Raw genomic sequence first — 12,847 nt, 5'->3', positions numbered from 1 at the left:
AAGAGGGACCTAGATCCTAGGAAGGAAACCAAAAATACCCATCACATTCATATCCCACAAAGTGAGGGGAAATCCTTTCACACCCTGGGTAGGCCACATAATTCCGGGAGGGAGTAAAATGGGGCCCTCTTCTAGACTACATTCCTCCTTCTTCCCTGGCCTGAGCACACATAATGGAGGTGTAAGCCATGGCTTGTGATGGAGAATTTCAGTGAGCCTCCCAAAGTGGTTCCGTGTCGATGCCCTGTGTGTGTAGTCACACCTCTGAACAGATAGGGTAAAAGTAGTGTGGGAGTTCAGTGGCAGCCTTCACATCTGGTTTTGTTTGTGCTAAACTTTTGGACTCTGTTTGAACATTCGAAAAACCTTTTTTTTTTTTTGAGACTTCAGGAGTGAGGTAGTGAGGTAGGAATCACAATGGACTAGGTCATGGTGCCCTTAAAATGGTGCTCTCAAAACCAAAGCTGATTATAGCAGAGCCTTCTCTCCCCAGAAGATTTCACAGAGAGTTTGCTGTTTTTCCTTGACTTCTACGGGCTATGCCGAGAAAGTGTGGGCTTAGATGAAGGTTTCAGAGCACCTGCCATGTTACTTGTTATTTTAGTACCTTAAATACACAAAGTTCTGAGTTTTAAACTTCTCCCTGTTATAGAGTTGCACAGGGAATCTAGGTGGTGGAGGACTAAGATACCACTGTACTAGTATTCACTAAAGCAGGAGAAAAGCTCACCAACCACCATTTTTGGGGAGTCATGCTGGCTGGTTACAAAAATGAGTGAAATGGGCCAGGTGTGACCCAACACAGATGGTGGGGCTGCAGAAAACTGCAGCAGAGTGGTCTGTCTCCAGGTGGCAAGCGCTGCTCAGCTCCAGCTGACTGTTGCCATATGACATCCTTGGGCTTATGTTGCCAAATCATCCAATTTCTCAAAGAAGTCAGAAATCCTGAGTATCATGTACAATCTCCTGATTTTTAAATTTTGGCAATTCATAGTTTTCAAAACCATACAGGGTGCTGTTTCTCAGCCTCTGATCTATAGTATAACCATGGGTCCCTATTGGAGGGCAAGTTATTTAAAAATCCTCTTATTCAAAATTAGATACCTGAAAGCTTTTAAAAACTGTGGTAAAATGCATGTGACATAAAATGTGGCATCAACCATTTTAAAGTATATAGTTCATTAGTGTTAAGTACATTCATAATGTTGTACAACCCATTTCCAGAACACTTTTTTATCTTGCAAAGCTGAAACTCTGTACACATTAAACAACTCTCTTTTTCGCCGCTCCCTCCCAGCCCCTGGCAACCACGCTTCTACTTTCTGTCTCTGCAGATTTGACTGTTCTAGGTAACTCACATAAGTGGAATCATACAGTATTTGTCATTTACTGACTGGCTTATTTCACCTAGAATAGAGTCCTCAAGGTTCATCCATCTCATAGCATGTGGCAGAATTTCCTTCCTCTTTTTTTTTTTTTGATCATGCCACACCACCTGTGGGATTAGTTCCACAATCAGGGATTAAACTCAGGCCATGGCAGTATATATCACATTTTGTTTATCCATTCATTTATCAATGGACATTTATGGTTGCTTCCATCTTTTAGCTATTGTGAATAATGCCATTATGAACATGAATGTACAGTATTACATTTCTTATAATATTGTCATAAGTCATTAACTATTCCCCTGTTAGTCTGATCTCCCCAACCTGATTGCAAACTCTCTCTGAGCAGGGACGATAAAATAATGTATTTGAAAGAGGTTTATTAATGTAAAACTTCAAACAAAAGTTAATCATTTTAATCTCTTGTGCAGAATTCCAGGTAATTAAAATTTTTTATTTTATATTGAAGTATAGTCGATTAACAATGTTGGGATAGTTTCAGATGGATGGCAAAGGGACTCAGCCAAACATATACACATATCCACTCTCCCTCAAACCTCCCTGGCATTTGGCTGCCCCACAACATTGAGCAGAGTTCCTTGTGCTGTACAGTAGGACTTTGTTGGTTATCCATTTCAAAAAGAAATGATACAAATGAACTTATTTATGAAACAGAAACAGACTCACAGACTTAGCTAATGAATTTATGGTTGCCGGGGTTCAGTATTGGGGGGGCGGTGGGCAGAATGGAGGAAGAGAAGACAGGGAGTTTGGGACCAACGTGTACACTCTGCTCTATTTGAAATGGATAACCAAGTAATTTTTGTAGATATTCTAGCCTCAAGGAAATGGAGTATAATTCCCTTTCAGTGTGGGATACACTTAAGATAAGTGTAGGATACAATTCAAAGAGTGCAGTCTGGAAAGGGGATTACGAGAGGAGTAACTTTGCAATGGAGAAACCTGGCAAACTTCAGCTGGGTGATCAAGGTCAACATCAGCAGTCAAAGGTCATGTTGCTTGTGTGTTCCCTTAACATGATGTAATGAGAAGGGCATTTTATTTTTGTGGTCTTACTCCCCCCAAACTCAAAACCTCTATCTAACCATGAGAAAAATACTACACATACCCAAACTGAAGGAATAAATACCTGACCAGTACTCTTAAACTGTCAAGGTGATCAAAAACAAGTAAAGTCTGAAAACTGTCACAGCTCAGAGTAATTTAAAACAACATGATGACTAAATGCAATGTAGCATGCTGGATGAGGTCCCAGACAGACAAAGGATAAGGAAAAACTAAGAAAACCCTCTCAAAACGGTGGAGTCTGGTAATGTGCCGGTGTTGGTTACCCAGCTGTGACATAGCTACAATGATAACATGAACAAAAGAGGGAACTGGGTACAGAGTACCTCAGAACTCTCTTTATAATCGTGCAACTTTCCTGCAAATCTAAGGCTACATAAAATAAAAAGGTTATTAAAAATAACCTTGCAAGTTGAAAAGAAGTTAAGGATTGTTTATATTATTATTATTAGGTAAAAAGACTTTGTATCCTGTAAGTGTCATGCACTTGGGAACTCTTTACTTCACTAGATTGTAAACACCTTGAGAATAAGAGTTTTATTTAATTGATCTCTTTATCCTCATTGAGCAGCTTATTGTATACACTCAGTGTTTATTGAATAAACAATCAGACCCTTAGTTGTGTTTATTGCTACAGTCAATGGAGTTGCAAAGAGTCGGACACACTAAGCAACTAACACAACAAACATGGTTGTGTTAGATGAACACATTAATGTGAATACTGTAGAAACTGAAGGAGTCTGTTCCCTGGGGCTAAGAGCCTGATGACAGAAACTTTGGTAGGACTCCTGGAAAAAAGATAGAGCAAAATTGTAAGCTCATCGATAGAGAACAAGTCAATGTCAACTACCATGTCATTTACAAAAAACCCACGTTATTTTAGGAGACTAGAAAGAAATTAGCAATCAGTACACAGAATTTTAAAGAATTACTAATAATTTTATAGTCTAGAAGAAGGACTTTGTTGTTGAAAAGTTGTACTAGTAGGCAGCACCCATCCTGTTTTCCTAAAATCTTTATTAGTAAGAAAGGAAGTAAGTAAGTGTTAGTCACTCAGTGATGCCAGACTCTTTGCAACCCCATGTACTGCAGCCCACCAGGCTCCTCTGTCCATGAGATTTTCCAGGCAAGGATACTGGAGTGGGTTGCCATTTGCTTCTCCAGGGGACCTTCCCAACCCAGGGATTGAACCCAGGTCTCCTGCACTGCAGGCAGATTCTTTACCGACTGAGCTACAAGGGAAGCCCTTTGTCTCTATTAGTGGCTTCCAAATTGGCAACATGGTTTTTAAAAACTGATAAGGATAAGTGTTTTTTTTTTTTTTTTTAACTAACTGTATAGTCATTAAGGTCAAATGACTTTTCTATGAACTGATTCTAATCAATCAACAGAGCATGCTGCCACATTTTTTTTTTTGCAGTGACTAAATGTAAAATGATAGCATCTCTTTTTCTTGATTTTACTCTAACTCTCATCCTTTCAATCTCCAAGTATATCTTTTGAATAATTTTTAAATTAATGAATAACATCATAGAAAAATAAACACAGAACAACTTCCCCTTGGCATAGCAACTATCAGATTTTTGTTGACCACTTCCAGTCTTTACTAAGACAGCTTTACAGAGTTATAATCAATGACGTGGAATTTTATCTTTTTTTGCTTATTAATACTTCTCCTCCATGTAGTATTTTAAAGGTTACATGCCTATGTGCTCACTTGTGCTCAACTCTTTGTGACCCCATGGACTGCAGCCCACAAGGCTCTTCTGTCCATGAGATTTTCCAGGCAAGAATACTGGAGTGTGTTGCCATTTCCTTTCCAGGGGATCATCCCAAGCCAGGGATCAAACCCATATCTCCTGTGTCTCCTGCACTGGCAGGCAGATTATTTACCACTGAGCCACGGGAGAAGCCATTTTTAAAGTTAGATGGAATTGGTGTACCACAGTTTACCTCACCATTTGGGTTGTTGCTAGTATTCCACGATTACAAATAATGCTACTAAAAAGCTCTATGTATAATTTTTAAAAATATTTCCTTATGCTGAGAAACTTACATGCTCATTTTAATAGCTTTGTTACATTTTACCAGATAAACCCTGTAAAAATATTCAATGCACAAAAAATAAATCATATTTTTACAGTGTTGTACCATTAAAAAACAACTTTATTTATTTTTGGCTATGCTGGGTCTTCATGGCTGTGCAGCCTTTTTTGTCTAGTTACAGCGAGCAAGGGCTACTATAGTTGCAGTGCACGGGCTTCTCCTGCTGTGGAGCATGGGATCTAGGGTGCGCAGTCTTCAGAAGTTGTGGCTCCCCAGCTCTGGAGCACAGGTTCAATAGTTGTGGTGCATGGGCTTAGCTGTGTGTCATCTTTCTGGATGAGGGATTGAACCCATGTCTCCTGCATTGGCAGGTGGATTCTTTACCACTAAGCCACCAGGGAAGCCTATGTTTTACCATTTATAAAGCACTTTCACAAAATAACTTTGTTTAATCTTGATATCAGCTCTGTGGGATGGATTTCTTTCCCTCAAGGTTCTTTAGCACTAGAATATAATGAGAGAAATGAACCAAAAAGGAATGCTATGAAATGAACCAAAGAAGAAGTTCTAATAAAAAAGGTTGATAAATATGTTGGTAAACATAAATAATCCTGGTTTAGAAAATAGATTGGGTCTTTCAAGACAATATGGAAAAATATTCTAAACACTGATAATGTGGAAACTTAAGATGGAATTAAATTCAGTGGTTCTTATACTGTTTGAAAGGATACTTAAGATATTAACTTCAGATTTCAAAATAGGCAGGTGAAAAATTCAAGGATAGCTATTAAAAGAATCAAAATAGAATGTGCAACTTCAAAACCAGTAAAATAAAACAAGAGAATAATGAAAACTCCATCAATCCAGAAACCTAGAAAGGAGAAATAGAAGGAAAAAGCACAAAATATGAGAAATACAATCAAATTTATCAGGAATAACAGTTCACTTCATGCAAAATGACACTGCTCCATCAATTCAGTAGTGTCTGACTCTTTGCAACCCCATGGACTATAGCCCACCAGGGTCCTCTGTCCATGGGGTTCTCCAGGCAAGAATACTGGAGTGGGTTGCCTTCTCCAAAGGATATCCATCTCCAGGGGGTCTTCCCAGCCCAGAGATGGAACCTGCGTCTCTTGTGTTTCCTGCATATTCTTTACCCATTGAGCCACCTGAAGCCTAAAATGACATGAAAAGGGTTTAAAAATCAAAGGATAGAAAGACACATTGCGTGCGTGCATTTGTGCCCAGTTGTATCTCACTCTTTGCAACCCTATGGACTATAGCCTGCCAGACTCCTCTGTCCATGGAGTTTTCCAGGCAAGAATACTAGAGCAGGTTGCCATTTCCTCCTCCATGGGATCTTCCTGACCCAGGGGCCCAACCTGTTTCTCCTGCATTGGCAGGAGATTCTTTACCATTGAGCCACCTGGCAAGCCTCAGAAAGACACACTAGACAAATACTAATCAAAGGCAAGTTGATAGACCTTCCCTGGTAGTCAACTGGTTAAGAATCTGCCTGCCAACACAAGGGACACAGGTTTGGTAACTGGTCCAGGACGATTCCACATGTCTAAGGGTAACTAAGCCAGCATGCCCTAGAGCCGGTGCTCTGCAACAAGAGAAACCACCATAATGAGAAGCCCACACACCACAACTAGAGCAAACTCATCAGAACTCAAGAAACCCAGCGCAATGCACCAAAGACCCAGCACAGCCATAAATAAATAAATAGAATAAATACACAAATAAAAGCAAGCTGGTACACTGATATCAATATCAGAAAAAGACAAGGTTTTGTCAGAAAGTACTATAAAGAGATTTACTAATAGGTACACTAACAGGTATTTCACAGTATTTTATTTATAATGAAAATTTCCCTTTCATTGATTATAAGTGAAGCAACATTTTTAAGTAGTAGCTTACTGAGAACTGGGAACTTGACTGATCTGACTTTTTAGTCTTTTTAAAAATTAATCATTTTTATTGCACATCTTTCCACCCCTCCTCCTACAGTTGTTATCTTAGTTTTATAGATTCTATAGGTTCCTACCATTAGCAAAAGTGGGGTCTGGCTGCTCACTGCTCAAAAGCCAATAAAGAGGCCAGGTTGGTGGAAAAGGCGGCTTGCTTTATTTTGGATGCCAGCAACAGGAGCAGCAGAGGTGGAGGAAAGATGGATTTCTGTCCAAAAGCTGCCCCCTCCCCCTTCCCTCAATCAGGGGGCAAGCACTGTTATAGGCAGAGGGAGGGGCAACATGCAGAAACAGCACAGTCAGCTCTGGCATTCATGTTGAAATCGGTCACTGGTAGCCTGACGAGCATCATCTTGATTGTTTTGGATACAGTTAATCTTCAGTTCCATGGTCAGTTTTTCCCATTTCCTTGAGACTAATTCTTGGAATTGAGGCACCTTACGTCATGGCTATGGTCTGATCATCATGTAGTTAGCGTCTTCCACCTGGTGGAGGTTTCCATATTTGTGTAAGACAGCTCACAGGATATGGCTCAGAGTATTATCTACGGCCCTTGAGAAGAAATTGAAGGTCCTCAACTATGTTTAATGACCACATTATTATTTGGTCTCCTTTGTTGTTTTTCTTTGTTTCTGCCTGTTTTTACTTCTCTGATTATTTTTTTTGGCTAAAGTTTTCCACAGTCTTATAGAATCTACAAAACTCCTTATTTTAATGACACTAATCTGAGAGTCTGGGGCAATGTCTTGTAACACATTCTGCCTTCCAGATTTGCCTTTTTCATCCTCATGTTATTATTAATACTTCTTATAAACAGGAAGCTTAATCTAAAGGTGCTAAAGATTCAAGTTAAATTTTTTCTTAATCTAACTTCATAAAAGGTAATGTGGGCTACTTTATATTAAGACCACAGCAGGAGACATATAATGTCTGGTTGTCCAAATGTTCAATGCTATTGATATATCCATCGCCTCCAAAAGTTTCTTCTCATCTTATTTTCTATTATATATTTTTTTGTGATAAGAACAGTTAACACAAGATCTACCATCTAGGCAAATTTTTAAGTATACAATATAGTGTTGTTAAAAATACCCATGATGATGTACAGTATTCATCTTGCATAACAAAACCTCTTATTTTAAAGGTGTCTATTGCTTTCTTGTGGTGGTACTTACGATAGGGACAGAGTGAAGGGACAAAGTAGGTAATTAAATATCTAATCCCATTGCTGCTGCTAAGTCACTCCAGTCATGTCCGACTCTGTGTGACCCCACAGACGGCAGCCCAACAGGCTCCCCCGTCCCTGGGACCCTCCAGGCAAGAACACTGGAGTGGGTTGCCATTTCCTTCTCCAATGCATGAGAGCTAAAAGTGAAAGTGAAGTCGCTTAGTCGTGTCTGACTCCCAGCGACCCCATGGACTGCAGCCCACCAGGCTCCCCCATCCATGGGATTCTCCAGGCAAGAGCACTGGAGTGGGGTGCCATTGCTAATCCCACTAGGGGATGGTAAGTAGAAAAAAATATGTATGCTAATGATAGGTACGTAAGTTAATGATTACTCAAGAAAACAGGTTTGCTTAACCACAAAACCAAGCACATTTGCTTAGCAACAAAACCATGCAGCAGAAGCACGCGACGTGCCCCAAAACAATGAAATAATTGTGGCATGAGACCCACAAACTGCCCAGTGAGCTCAGAAAATTAAAGATTCCCTACAACATGCTCTCTGCACACACAGACAACAATAATTTGTGGAACTAGCTTGACCCAGTAGGGACAAGAAAACTCCCCTCCTCAATCTGGAGAAGGAACTGATGATGGAAGCATGACATCTGCTCAAGAGAGACAAAGAAGCCCTTCTTCCCTTCCGCATTTTTCCTTTGATTATAAAACTGTAGTCCAGTAAATTCTCAGGGTGCAGCATCACTCACTCGCCAGCATGTAAGCCTCACAAGTGTCCTATTCTAATAAATCACTTCTTATCACTTAGCTCTGGATGAATTCTTCTTTGTGCTGAGACATAAAGGACTATGGTACCAGAGCTCTTTAGAGCCCCCGCCCAAACAACACCAATTAGTTTTGCTTATAAAAGTGGATTTTCTTTACACATATTTGTGTAATTTTATAGTCTTATAACATGGGCTTCCCAGGTGGCTCAATAGTAAAGAATTTGCCTGCCAGTGCAGGAGTTTCAGGAGACATAGGTTTTGATCCATGGGTCTGGAAGATCCCCTGGAGAAGGAAATGGCAACCCACTCCAGTATTCTTGCCTGGAAAATTCCATGGAAACTGGAGCTTGGCAGGATACAGTTCATGGGATCACAAAGAGTGGGATACAACTGAGCAACTGAGTGGAAACACACAGAGTCTTATAACAGCTTTTGGTCTACAATAGTAGTTTACAATTTTTTGGTATTAAATTCCTGTCTGCACTTGTAGAAACTACTGAGGATCCAAAAGAGCTTTTATATGAGTTATAATTATTAATATTTACTCAATTAGGAGCTAAATCTGAGTTTTAAAAAAGTCACAAGAACATACATGCATACAGTCCATCAACCATCATTTCGATGGTGTCTCTGACATCACGTGATTACTAAAACACAGTACATTAATAGCCACTGAGAGTGCACTGCTGCTGCTGCTGCTAAGTTGCTTCAGTCGTGTCTGACTCTGTGCGACCCCATAGACGGCAGCCAACCAGGCTTCCCCGTCTCTGGGATTCTCCAGGCAAGAACACTGGAGTGGGTTGCCATTTCCTTCTCCAATGCATGAAAGTGAAAAGTGAAAGTGAAGTCGCTCAGTCGTGTCTGACTCTAGCGACCCCATGGACTGCAGCCTACCAGGCTCCTCCATCCATGGGACTCTCCAGACAAAAGTACGCAAATAACATCTTAGTTTTGTTAGAAAAACAGCTTTGACCAGAATGGACACCATACCCCCCATTCCACTCCAGGTGTCCCGAGACCACACGATCACACTTTGGGAATCCCTGGCCATCTCAAGTCTTCGCATCCCTTAGTGTTAGTGTCTCTCAGTGCTGCCTCTGAATAATTGTAAGGGATCTGATTTAGGTCATACCTGAATGGTCTAGTGGTTTTCCCTACTTTCTTCAATTTAAGTCCGAATTTGCCAATAAGGAGTTCATGATCTGAGCCACAGTCAGCTCCCGGTCTTGTTTCTGCTGACTGTATAGAGCTTCTCCAATGGCTGCAAATACAATCAATCTGATTTCAGTATTGACCATCTGTTGATGTATATGTGTCATGTCTTCTCCTGTGTTGTTGGAAGAGGGTGTTTGCTATGACCAGTGCAGTCTCTTAGCAGAACTCTGTTAGCCTTTGCCCTGCTTCATTTTGTAGTCCAAGGGTAAATTTGCCTTTTACTCCAGGTATCTCTCAACTTCCTACTTTTGCATTCCACTCCCCTATGATGAAAAGGACATCTTTTTTGGGGTGTTAGTTCTAGAAGGTCTTGTAGTTCTTCATAGAACTGTTCAACTACAGCTTCTTCAGCATTACTGGTTAGGGCTTAGCCTTGGATTACTATGATATTGAATGGTTTGTCTTGGAAATGGACAGAGACCATTCTGTCATTTTTGAGACTGCACCCAAGTACTGTACCTGTGACCCTTTTGTTGACTATGAGGGCTACTCCATTTCCTCTAAGGGATTCTTGCCCACAGTAGTAGATATAATGGTCATCCATTCCATTCACCCATTCTAGTCCATTTTAGTTCACTGATTCCTAAAATGTCGGGGTTTACTCTTGCCATCTCCTGTTTGACCACTTCCAATTTGCCTTGATTCATGGACCTAACATTTCAGGTTCCTCAGCAATATTGTTCTTCACAGCATCGGACTTTACTTCCATCACCAGTCACATCCACAACTGGGCACTGTTTTCACTTTGCTTCCATCTCTTCATTCTTTCTGGAATTATTGCTCCACTCTTCTCAGTAGCATATTGGGCTCTTACAAACCTGGGGAGTTCATCTTTCAGTGTCCTATCTTTTTACCTTTTCATACTGTTTATGGGGTTCTCAAGGCAAAAATATTGAAGTGGTTTGACATTCCCTTCTCCAGGGGACCACATTTTGTCAGAACTCTCCACCATGACCCGTCTGTCTTGGGTGGCCCTACATGGCATAGCTCATAGTTTCATTGAGTTACACAAGGCTGTAGTCCATGTGATCAGTTTGATTAGTTTTCTGTGATTGTGGTTTTCATTCTGTCTGCCCTCATGGATAAGGACAAGAGGCTTATGGAAGTGACAAATAGATTCAAGGGATTAGATCTGATAGAGTGCCTGAAGAACTATGGACAGAGGTTCGTGACATTGTACAGGACGCAGTGATCAAGACCATCCCCAAGAAAAAGAAATGCAAAAGGGCAAAATGGTTGTTTGAAGAGGCCTTACAAATAGCTGAGAAAAGAAGAGAAGCTAAAGGCAAAGGAGAAAAGGAAAGATATACCCATTTGAATGCAGACTTCCAAAGAATAGCAAGGAGAGATAAGAAAGTCTTCCTTAATGATCAATGCAAATAAATAGAGGAAACCAATATAATGGGAAAGACCAGAGATAGCAAGAAAATTAGACGTACCAAGGGAACATTTCATGCAAAGATGAGCACAATAATGAACAGAAATGGTATGGACCTAACAGAAGCAGAAGATATTAAGAAGAGGTAGCAAGAATACACAGAAGAACTATACAGAAAAGATCTTCATGACCCAGATAACTACAGTGGTGTGATCACTCACCTAGAGCCAGATATCCTGGAATGCAAAGTTAAGTGGGCCTTAGGAAGCAGCACGACAAACAAAGCCAGTGGAGGTGATGAAATTCCAGCTGAGCTATTTCAAATCCTAAAAGATGATGCTGTTAAAGCACTATACTCAATATGCCAGAAAATTTGGAAAACCCAGCAGTGGGCAGGACTGGCAAAGGTCAGTTTTCATTTCAATCCCAAAGAAAGGCAATGTCAAAGAATGTTCAAACTGCCACACAATTGCACTCATCTCACACTAGCTAGCAAAGTAATGCTAAAAATTCTCCAAGCCAGGCATCAACAGTACACAAACTGAATTTCTAGATGTTCAAGCTGGATTTAGAAAAGGCAGAGGAACCAGAGATCTAAGGGCTAACATCTATACGATCATCGAAAAAGCAAGAGAATTCCAGAAAAACATCTACTTCTGCTTTATTAACTATCCCAAAGCCTTTGACTATGTGGATCACAACAAAATGTGGAAAATTCTTCAAGAGATGGGAATACCAGACCACCTGACCTGCCTCCTGAGAAATCTGTGTGCAGGTCAAGAAGCAACAGTTAGAGCCAGACATGAAAAAACAGACTAGTTCCAAATCTGGAAAGAAGTATGTCAAGGCTGTATATTGTCACTCTGCTTATTTAACTTATATGCAGAGTACAGCATATGAAATGTCAGGCTGGATGAAGCTGAAGCTGGAATCAAGATTGCTGGGAGAAACATCAATAATTTCAGATACACAGATAACACCACCCTTATGGCAGAAAGCAAAGAAGAACTAAAGAGCCTCTTGATGAAAGTCAAAGAGGAGAGTGAAAAAGTTGTCTTAAAACTCAACATTAAAAAAACTAAGATCATGGCATCCGGTCGCATCACTTCATGGCAGATAGACGGGGAAACAATAGAAACAGTGAGAGACTATTTTGGGGGGCTCCAAAATCACTGCAGATGGTGACTGCAGGCTTGAAATTAAAGGACGCTTGCTCCTTGGAATCAAAACTATGATAAACACAGCATATTAAAAAGCAAAGATATTACTTGTCAACAAAGGTCCATCTAGTCAAAGTTACGGTTTCCCCAGTAGTCATGTATGGACGTGATAGTTGGACTATAAAGAAAGCTGAGCCCAAAGAATTGATGCTTTTGAACTGTGGTGTTGGAGAAGACTCTTGAGAGTCCCTTGGACTGCAAGATCAAACCAGTCAATCCTAAAGGAAATCAGTCCCGACTATTCATTGGAAGGACTGATGCTGAAGCTGAAACTCCAATAGTTCGGCCACCTAAGGCGAAGAACTGACTCATTAGAAACGACCTTGACGCTGGGAAAGATTGAGTGCAGGAGGAGAAGGGGACGACAGAGGATGAGATGGCTGGATGGCATCACCCACTCGGCGGACATGAGTTTGAGCAAGCTCCGGGAGTTGGTGATGGACAGGGAAGCCTGGCCTGCTGCAGTCCATGGGGTCGCAAAGAGTTAAACACGACTGAGCGACTGAACTGAACTGAGAGGCGCCTCACCCCTGCCCCTCCCCTCCCCGCCCTCTCGCCCCTCCTCCCTCGGTCCGCAGCTAGGAGACACAA

General features: G+C 40.9%; 1 protein-coding gene across 3 annotated transcripts in view; it reads left to right on the top strand.

The window, feature by feature from the left end:
• RAD50 (RAD50 double strand break repair protein) overlaps window positions 1-12,847 on the top strand; it is a 252,253-nt gene that overhangs the window by 131,867 nt on the left and 107,539 nt on the right. The window lies entirely within an intron of this gene.

The sequence above is a fragment of the Bos taurus genome, chromosome 7 (genome assembly GCF_002263795.3).
Source record: "Bos taurus isolate L1 Dominette 01449 registration number 42190680 breed Hereford chromosome 7, ARS-UCD2.0, whole genome shotgun sequence".
Lineage (NCBI taxonomy): Eukaryota > Metazoa > Chordata > Mammalia > Artiodactyla > Bovidae > Bos > Bos taurus.
The sequence above is the reverse complement of the archived record's forward strand: the minus strand, read 5'-3'. Positions and strand labels throughout refer to the sequence as shown.